This window comes from Nycticebus coucang, chromosome X (genome assembly GCF_027406575.1).
Source record: "Nycticebus coucang isolate mNycCou1 chromosome X, mNycCou1.pri, whole genome shotgun sequence".
NCBI lineage: Eukaryota > Metazoa > Chordata > Mammalia > Primates > Lorisidae > Nycticebus > Nycticebus coucang.
Window position 1 is genome coordinate 157,461,159 of NC_069804.1, and position 9,274 is coordinate 157,470,432.

At 42.5% G+C, this 9,274-nt stretch overlaps 1 protein-coding gene across 1 annotated transcript in view; it reads right to left on the reverse strand.

The window, feature by feature from the left end:
• ZNF280C (zinc finger protein 280C) overlaps positions 1–8,661 on the reverse strand; it is a 70,286-nt gene extending 61,625 nt beyond the window's left edge. The window contains exon 1 of the mRNA XM_053581012.1: positions 8,542–8,661. The gene's annotated coding sequence lies outside the window, so the exon portion shown is untranslated. The remainder of the gene's footprint in view (positions 1–8,541) is intronic.
• Between the last annotated feature and the right edge of the window lie 613 nt (positions 8,662–9,274).

The following is a 9,274-nucleotide window of genomic DNA, read 5'->3' on the forward strand; positions in this document are numbered from 1 at the left end:
AGAGTGACAGCTTGAGACTCTGTCTCAAAACACAAACAAACAAACAAAAACAAAAAACCCACTACTCATTGCCTTCTCAAAGTGCTAAATTCTAGGGGAAAAAGCAAAGCTAAATAAGTTACAGTCCTTGCATTTAGAACAGTGGTTCTCAACCTTCCTAATGCTGCGAACCTTTAATACAGTCCAAAGGGGTCGTGACCCACAGGTTGAGAACCGCTGCTTTAGAAGATTACAATCTTATATATCAATGGTTCTTTGGGCTTTTAAAAAAGCTGTTACAGGGTGGTGCCTGTGGCTCAACGGGTAGGGCACCGGTCCCATATGCCGGAGGTGGCGGGTTCAAGCCCAGCCCCGGCCAAAAAAAAAAAAAAAAAAAAAGCTGTTACAAAAACAGAGACATAGACACTTGGAATCTAATTGAAAACCAAGAAATGAAACTAACATCTTACAACCACCTAATCTTCGATAAACCAAACAAGAACTTACCTTGGGGGAAAGACTCCCTATTCAATAAATGGTGTTGTGAGAACTGGATGTCTACATGTAAAAGACTGAAACTGGACCCACACCTTTCCCCACTCACAAAAATTGATTCAAGATGGATAAAGGACTTAAATTTAAGGCATAAAACAATAAAAATCCTCAAAGAAAGCATAGGAAAAACACTGGAAGATATTGGCCTGGGGGAAGACTTCATGAAGAAGACTGCCATGGCAATTGCAACAACAACAAAAATAAACAAATGGGACTTCATGAAACTGAAAAGCTTCTGTACAGCTAAGGAGACTATAACCAAAGCAAAGAGACAACCTACACAATGGGAAAGGATATTTGCATATTTTCAATCAGACAAAAGCTTGATAACCAGGATCTATAGAGAACTCAAATTAATCCACATGAAAAAAGCCAACAATCCCATATATCAATGGGCAAGAGACATGAATAGAACCTTCTCTAAAGATGACAGACGAATGGCTAACAAACACATGAAAAAATGTTCATCATCTCTATATATTAGAGAAATGCAAATCAAAACAACTCTGAGATATCATCTAACCCCAGTGAGAATGGCCCACATCACAAAATCTCAAAACTGCAGATGCTGGCGTGGATGTGGAGAGAAGGGAACACTTTTACACTGCTGGTGGGACTGCAAACTAGTACAACCTTTCTGGAAGGAAGTATGGAGAAACCTCAAAGCACTCAACCTAGACCTCCCATTTGATCCAGCAATCCCATTACTGGGCATCTACCCAGAAGGAAAAAAATCCTTTTTATCATAAGGACACTTGTACTAGACTGTTTATTGCAGCTCAATTTACAATCGCCAAAATGTGGAAACAGCCTAAATGCCCACCAACCCAGGAATGGATTAACAAGCTGTGGTATATGTATACCATGGAATACTATTCAGCCATTAAAAAAAATGGAGACTTTACATCCTTTGTATTAACCTGGCTGGAAGTGGAAGACATTATTCTTAGTAAAGCATCACAAGAATGGAGAAGCATGAATCCTATGTACTCAATCTTGATATGAGGACAATTAATGACAATTAAGGTTATGGGGGGGGAAGCAGAAAGAGGGATGGAGGGAGGGGGGTGGGGCCTTAGTGTGTGTCACACTTTATGGGGGCAAGACATGATTGTAAGAGGGACTTTACCTGATAATTGCAATCAGTGTAACTGGCTTATTGTACCTTCAATGAATCCCCAACAATAGAAAAAAAAAGAATATGAAAAAAAAAAAAGCTGTTACATAATCAGAAAATATTTGCATTGCTTTATTAATTATAGAGACAGAGTCTCACTTTATTGCCCTCAGTAGAGTGGCATCACGCAGCTCACAGCAACCTCCAACTCATGGGCCTAGGTGATTCTCTTGCCTCAGCCTCCCAAATAGGTGGGACTATGCCTGGCCATTTTTTTGTTGCAGTTTGGCAGGGGCTGGGTTTGAACCTGCCACCCTTGGTACATGGGGCCAGCACCTCACCCACTGAGCCACAGGCACCGCCCATGCATTGCTTTATTTAAAACAAAAATTTGCATCCTGGGCTGGGGTGAGGTGGCTCACATCTGTAATCTTAGCACTCTGGGAGGCGGAGGTGGGTGGATTGCTCAAACTCAGGAGTTCCAGACTAGCAAGATCAAGAGTGAGACCCTGTCCCTACTTTAAAAAGTAGAAAAATTAGCAGGGTGTCATGGCAAGCGCCTGTAGTCCCAGCTACTCAGGAGGCTTAGGCAAGAGGAACTCTTAAGCCCAAGAGTTAGAAGTTGCTATGAGCTGTGATGACGCCATGGCCCTCTACCCAGGAGACTGTGGAAAGAAAGAAAGAAGGAAAGAAAGAAGGAAAAAAGGAGGGAAGGAAGGAAGGAGGGAGGGAAGGAGGGAGGAAGGGAGGAAGGAAGGAAGGAAAAAAAAAATTGTATTCTGAGTTCTCATGCACATACCATATAGTCTAAATACAAAATAAACACTGTTAAAACAACTATTTTAGTTATAAAACAAAAGGGGTCAAAATTAGATACCAAAAATCTAAAGTAGGATTTACAGAGCTAATTCCATCGCCACATTTTTCTTTATTCTCAGACTGACAAAAGCAAACTTTGCCTGATTCCAAGTTATCTGGACTCAATTAGTCCAAAGGAAAACTATTACTTTATTTCTGCAAGAAGTCATTACAAAAAGTCTCTGGTGAAATTGTACTTTTTTTTTTGTTGAGACAGAGTCTCAAGTTGTCGCCCTGGGTAGACTGCTGTGGTGTCACACAGCTCACAGCAACCTCCAACTCTTGGGTTTAAGCGATTCTCTTGCCTCAGCCTCCCAAGTAGCTGGGACTATAGGCGCCCACAATAACGTCGGCTATTTTTTTTTTTGTTGCAATTGTCTTTTAGCAGGCCCGGTCTGGGTTCAATCCCACCAGCCTCTGTGTATGTGGCCAGTGCCTTACCCACTGAGCCATAGGCGCCTACAATACTTTACTGTTAAAATGTCTATACTAGGTGGTGCCTGTGGCTCAGTGGGTAGGGCGCTGGCCCCATATACCAAGGGTGATGGGTTCGAACCCGGCCCCGGCCAGCTAAAAATCAGCAGTAGCCAACTGCAACAACAAATAAAATAAAATGTCTATACTTCCCAAAGCAATCTACAGATTCAATGCCATCCCTATTAAAATACCAACATCGTACTTTCAAGACTTGGAAAAAAAAATTCTTCGTTTTATACGGAAGCAGGAAAAAACCCATATAGCTAAGGCAGTTTTTAGTAATAAAAACAAAGCCAGGGGCAACAGCCTACCAGATTTTAGGCTATACTATGAGGACAAAGTGGTCAAAACAGCATGGTACTGGCACAAAAATAGAGACATAGACATTTGGAATCAAATTAGAAAACCAGGAAATGAAACTAACATCTTACAGCCACTAATCTTCGATAAACCAAACAAGAACATACCTTGGGGGAAAGACTCCCTATTCAATAAATGGTGTTGGGAGAACTGGATATCCACATGTAAAAGACTGAAACTGGACTCACATCTTTTCCTACTCACAAAAATTGATTCAAGATGGATAAAAGACCTAAATTTAAGGCATGAAACAATAAAAATCCTCAAAGAAAGCATAGGAAAAACACTTGATGATATTGACCTGGGGAAAGACTTTATGAAGGCTTCTGTGGCAACTGCAACAACAAAAATAAACAAATGGGACTTAATGAAACTGAAAAGCTTCTGTACAGCTAAAGAGACAACAACCAAAGCAAATAGACAACCTACACAATGGGAAAGGGTATTTGCATATATTGAATCAGACCAAAACTTGATAACTAGGATCTACAGAGAACTCAAATTAATACACATGAAAAAAGCCAACAATCCCATATATGAATGGGCAAGAGAGATGAATAGAACCTTCTATGAAGATGACAGACAAATGGGTAGCAAACACGAAAAAATGCTCATCGTCCCTAATTATTAGAGAAATGCAAATCAAAACCAGCCTGAGATATCATCTAACCCCAGTGAGAATGGCCCACATCATAAAATCTCCAAACTGCAGATGCTGCGTGGATGTGGAGAGAAAGGAACAGTTTTACACTGCTTTTGGGACTACAAACTAACACAACCTTTTTGGACGGAAGTATGGATATCCCTCAAAGAACTCAAGCTAGACTTCCCATTTGATCCTGCAATCCCATTACTGGGCATCTACCCAGAAGGAAAAAAATCTTTTTACCAGAAGGACACTTGCACTAAACTGTTTATTGCAGCTCAGTTTACAATCGCCAAAACGTGGAAACAGCCTAAATGCCCACCTGTTGGAATGGATTAACAAGCTATGGTGTACGTATTCTCAGCCATTAAAAAAGATGGAGACTTTACACCCTTTGCATTAACCTGGATAAAAGTGGAACACATTATTCTTTTTTTGAGACACAGTCTCACTATGTCGCCCTCAGTAGAGTGTCGTGGCGTCACAGCTCACAGCAACCTCCAACTCTTGGGCTTAAGTGATTCTCTTGCCTCAGCCTCCCAAGTAGCTGGGACTACAGGCACCCACCACAATGCCCAGCTATTTTTTTTTTTTTGGTTGTAGTTGTCATTGTTGTTTGGCAGGCCCGGGCTGGGTTCAAACTCACCAGCTCCAGTGTATGTGGCTGGAGCCCTAGCCACTGAGCTACAGGTGCCGAGCTGGAACACATTATTCTTAGTAAAGCATCACAAGAAGGGAGGAGCATGAATCCTATGTACTTAATTCTCATATGAGGACAATTAATGACCCAGTACAGAGTGGCGGGTGGGGGAAGGGGAGAGCACAGAGAGAAGGAGTGAGGGGGTGGGGGTAAGGAAGAGAGAGAGGGAAGGAGGGAGGGGGGCTGGGAGAAGGGAAGAGAGAAGGAAGGAGGGAGGGGGTTGGGAGTCTGGGTGTGTGACACACCTTTTGGGGGCAAGAACAATTATAAGAAGGACTTTACCTAACAAATGCAATCAGTGGGTAGCGCCCATAGCTCAGTGGGTAGGGCACTGGCCACATACATCCAGGCTGGCGGGTTCAAACCCCATCTGGGTCAGCTAAACAAGGACAACTGCAACAACAAAATAGCTGGGCATTGTGGCCGGCGCCTGTAGTCCCAGCTACATTGGAGGCTGAGGCAAAGAGAATCACTTAAGCCCAAGAGTTTGAGGCTGCTGTGAGCAGTGACACCACAGCACTCTACCAAGGGTGACAAAGTGAGACTCTGTCTAGAAACAAACAACAACAACAACAAAAAAAATGCAATCAGTGTAACCTGGTTTCTTGTACCCTCAATGAATCCTCAACAATAAAAATAAATAAATAAATAAAAAACATAATACTTTACAAAGTTTGCCTATATCTTAAAATATTTACTTTTATGTTAGTTTTGGGATAGGCACTATAATAAAATTTACTTTCTACAGAGCAAATGTATATTATATTCAAGGTAAAGGCTTTATCTATAGGCGTATTCTTTTATTATAATTCATATGTAGCCATATAAACTGGGGAAAAGACTTAACACATAATTACTGGCCTTTTAAAACCAATTTGCATAGTAAATATTTTATGTAAGTTTCATAAGATAATTCTATAATTCCTAATTCCTAAAGTAACCTCAGGGAATACATATTATTAATTCACATTTATAGGAATAAAACTTATCCACCAGGGAAAATGTCAATTAAGTACAATGATGGGAGCACTGGATATAAGGACTGAAAACCTAAGTGGGAATTTCTGGCCTACAACTTCCTGTTTGCCAAACCTATAGGAAGTTCAATCAACCTTATTGAGCTTTAGTTTCTTTATCTGCAAAACAGTATTATTAAATATCTTCCTTGCAGCACCACTCAAGTCTGAGTCATTACTTGAAACAACCTGACCGCAAACAAAATATTTTTAAGTTTTTCTCTGAAACAAAAGTTACAAAAAATAATATTCAGAGTTATATAGCTAATTAGTGAACATCAGTGATAAATATTTCTGATCTTTAAAGTTACTTTTGAATAACAAAACATTTTTAATATAAATTCCAATATACCATCATTCAAAAGTGTAAATTACTTTCTAGTTACAAAAACTCCTATTCTGGGGCGGCGCCTGTGGCTCAGCGGGTAGGGCGCCGGCCCCATATGCCGAGGGTGGTGGGTTCAAACCCAGCCCCGGCCAAACTGCAACAAAAAAATAGCCGGGCGTTGTGGCGGGTGCCTGTAGTCCCAGCTACTTGGGAGGCTGAGTCAAGAGAATCACCTAAGCCCAAGGATTTGGAGGTTGCTGTGAGCTGTGTGACGCCATGGCACTCTACCGAGGGCGATAAGATGAGACTCTGTCTCTACAAAAAAAAAAAAAAAAAAACTCCTATTCTGTTTAGTTATTTCACTTTCCCAGTTAGTTATAACAGCAACAAATAAATTCTTGATATGGCTCTGAACATTCTCTGGAATAAACTAAGGAATACAAGTGGAAGAGAAGGAATAGAATTAAATATCCTTTTTCCTTTACTCTCTTCTCTCCACTAAAAGAGACGTTTCTGAGTAGTAAAATACTAGACCAAAAAAAAAAAAAAAAAAGCCAAACTGGACCAAAAAAAACCTTACTGGAGAAATAGTTTGAATAAGAAAGCTGAGATTTGGAGTTCTTCAACATCAGAACTTTTTCAATAGGCTATTCAACTCCTCAACATGTTTGGAAAGATTAAATACTAAAAAGTTGAAAAAATATTAAATCTTAAAAATATAAAGAAAAGGGGAATTGAACAACATTTCTTAAAATTTTTAAGTGAGCCTCCTGGCTCATTCTCCTCTACCACCTCATTCACATGAAAAGTGGGATATAATATAGTGAATTGAACATTTGATAAGGGTCAGAAACTTAGATTGAATTGGTAACCCTAACCCTAACAGTGCTCATGCCTGTAACCCTAGCATTCTGGGAGGCTAAGGCAGGAGGCTCCCCTGAGGTCAGGAGTTTGAGACCAGCCTGAGCCTGAGCAGGAGCAAGACCTGTCTCTATTAAAAATAGAAAAAAACTAGCCAGAGGCTTGAGCAGGGCACCTGTAGTCCCAGCTACTCGGAGGCTGAGGCAAGAGGATCGCTTGAGTCCCAGAGTTTGAGGTTGCTGCGAGCTATGACATCATAGCACTCTACCCAGGGCGACAGAGTGAGACTCTGTCTCAAACACACACACACACACACACACACACACACACCTTTAAGAACAGTTCTATCAATACCTCATACACCATCTCAAAAGGGGTGATGTCACTGAAATATACATATGCAAGATACGATCGTACCGGAATTTGTACTGGTGTTAAAGTATACAGCCCTAACTTAGCTTTAGAAGCAAACCTCATAGGCTCAGTAAAGTTCCTACTTCAGAAAAGCGTTTCAATTTGCAAGAGTAACTTAAACCCAGACACCTCATGAATGCTAAGAGGTGGCTTTTGCAGTCTAAAACTCTACTTTCAGGTTTCAATTTTGAGTTTAACGGCACTAACAGATATTAAAACTCATAGTCCAAACCTTAAAACAATAAAGCCAAAAATTCAGGCTTAGGATAACAGCAAAAAAAATCCTAACAAATCTTTTCAAACAAAGAAAATCCCTCTGATAAAGGTCTCCCAGTCTTGCAGAATCTGGTTCACTTGACATTTTCCTCCCAATTTTTTCGTTAAAAAGCATTAAAATTTAAGATAGTTGAAAGGAACAACTCCCTTCATCTCTAGAGCAGGATAAAACCTCGGAATGAGGTAATTTTTTCCATCTCATTAAGTAAAACCTGCAAAGCTCACGGTTAGGAAACAGCGTATCTAATTCCACGTTTTCCCCTTAGGGCTCTTATCCTCTCTAGACAATAACGGAACGAAGCACAATTCTATGACAGAGAAGGGAAAGTCCCTTTGGTAAAACAAGGGTGTGCGCGTGGAATGCCCGGTAACCTAGGTGGGGGCGGGGGTGGAGGGGGAATTGGGCAGAAGGATGGGGCCACAGGATCCCAGATGTCTTGAAAGTTCGAAACCCCTTCTTGTCTCTTTTGGTACAAGAGACTTGGGGGGTGGGCGCATCTCCCCACACATCAGCATCAAACGTACAAAAGACCAAAGGGAGTTGCCTCTATAGAGAGAAAAGCCAAAACCTGACCTGAGGACCGACTCATAGGCCTTAGGTGGTGAGACGGTGGCCGCCGCCGCCGCAACGATTGTCCGCGTCGCCAGTGCCCACGCGGCATCCGCGGCAATCGCCCGCGCCGTCACTGCCCGCGCGGCAGCGGGCCTCCAAACCCCGCCGCCAAGAAGCTACCTTCCCGAGATTCCTCCCCTTCAGGGCCCGCACAAGATGGTGGCCCACCAGCTGCCGCGCCAAGCCTGTCCCCTCCCCCGCTCATTGCTAGATACTGAGGACCCGCGCGAGCATCAAGATCTTTCCTCAGCCGTTGGTGCCTTCAGAGTAAGGCGACCAAGGCCACTCTGAGAGATGCTGCCTGCTTCCGCGCGGCACTGGCAGGGGCGGGGGACGCTTACCCAGAGCAGAGCAGATCCGCCTGACTGGAGATCGGAGGAGGAGGAGGAGAAAGAGGAGGAGGAAAGGGTGGAGCGCGAAAACGCTAGGCGACTGCCGAAGCAGCACCCAGCGCCTCAGACAACTCCAGCGCCGAATGAACGCCTCAGCCGGAGACAGGAATATATATTTAGGCGCGCTGCCCCTTGGGTAGATGCCGGCTCCGCCCCCTGAACATCCGGGGTACCTTTATAGCCGAAAACGGTTGGCCAGCTAGGACAAGTGCAAGACTTTGCACACCCTCGAAGCCAGTGGGGTCCCGGCAAAGGGCAGCAGGCTGCAGGCTGTGGGCAAGGGCTACCGGCAGGGGCCAGGGAGGACCAGAGGCAGATCTCATTGGGGAACCATGTGCTTACTCCCGTGTTTGAATCCTGAAAGCACAGTTGTACATTGTACCTGACCACATGGAGATGTGAATTCTGTGTTCTCCCTGTAAGGGCTAAAGGCACCAATTAAAAATATATATACACGATTGTTAAAAAAGAAAACTACTGTACCCAAGACACTTCTTATCTTACATCAGGTAAGTGAAAGGATTATAAATCAAGTTAATAAAGTAATTAATGTTACCACATTTGTTTTAACCATGGTTTTGCTTGCCTCCGTTCTTCCTAATGCTATCATATAGATTCCTATAGTTATAAAAATGTTTAAAAAATGCAAGAGAAAAACTTGCCAAAATACAGTTTGCACATT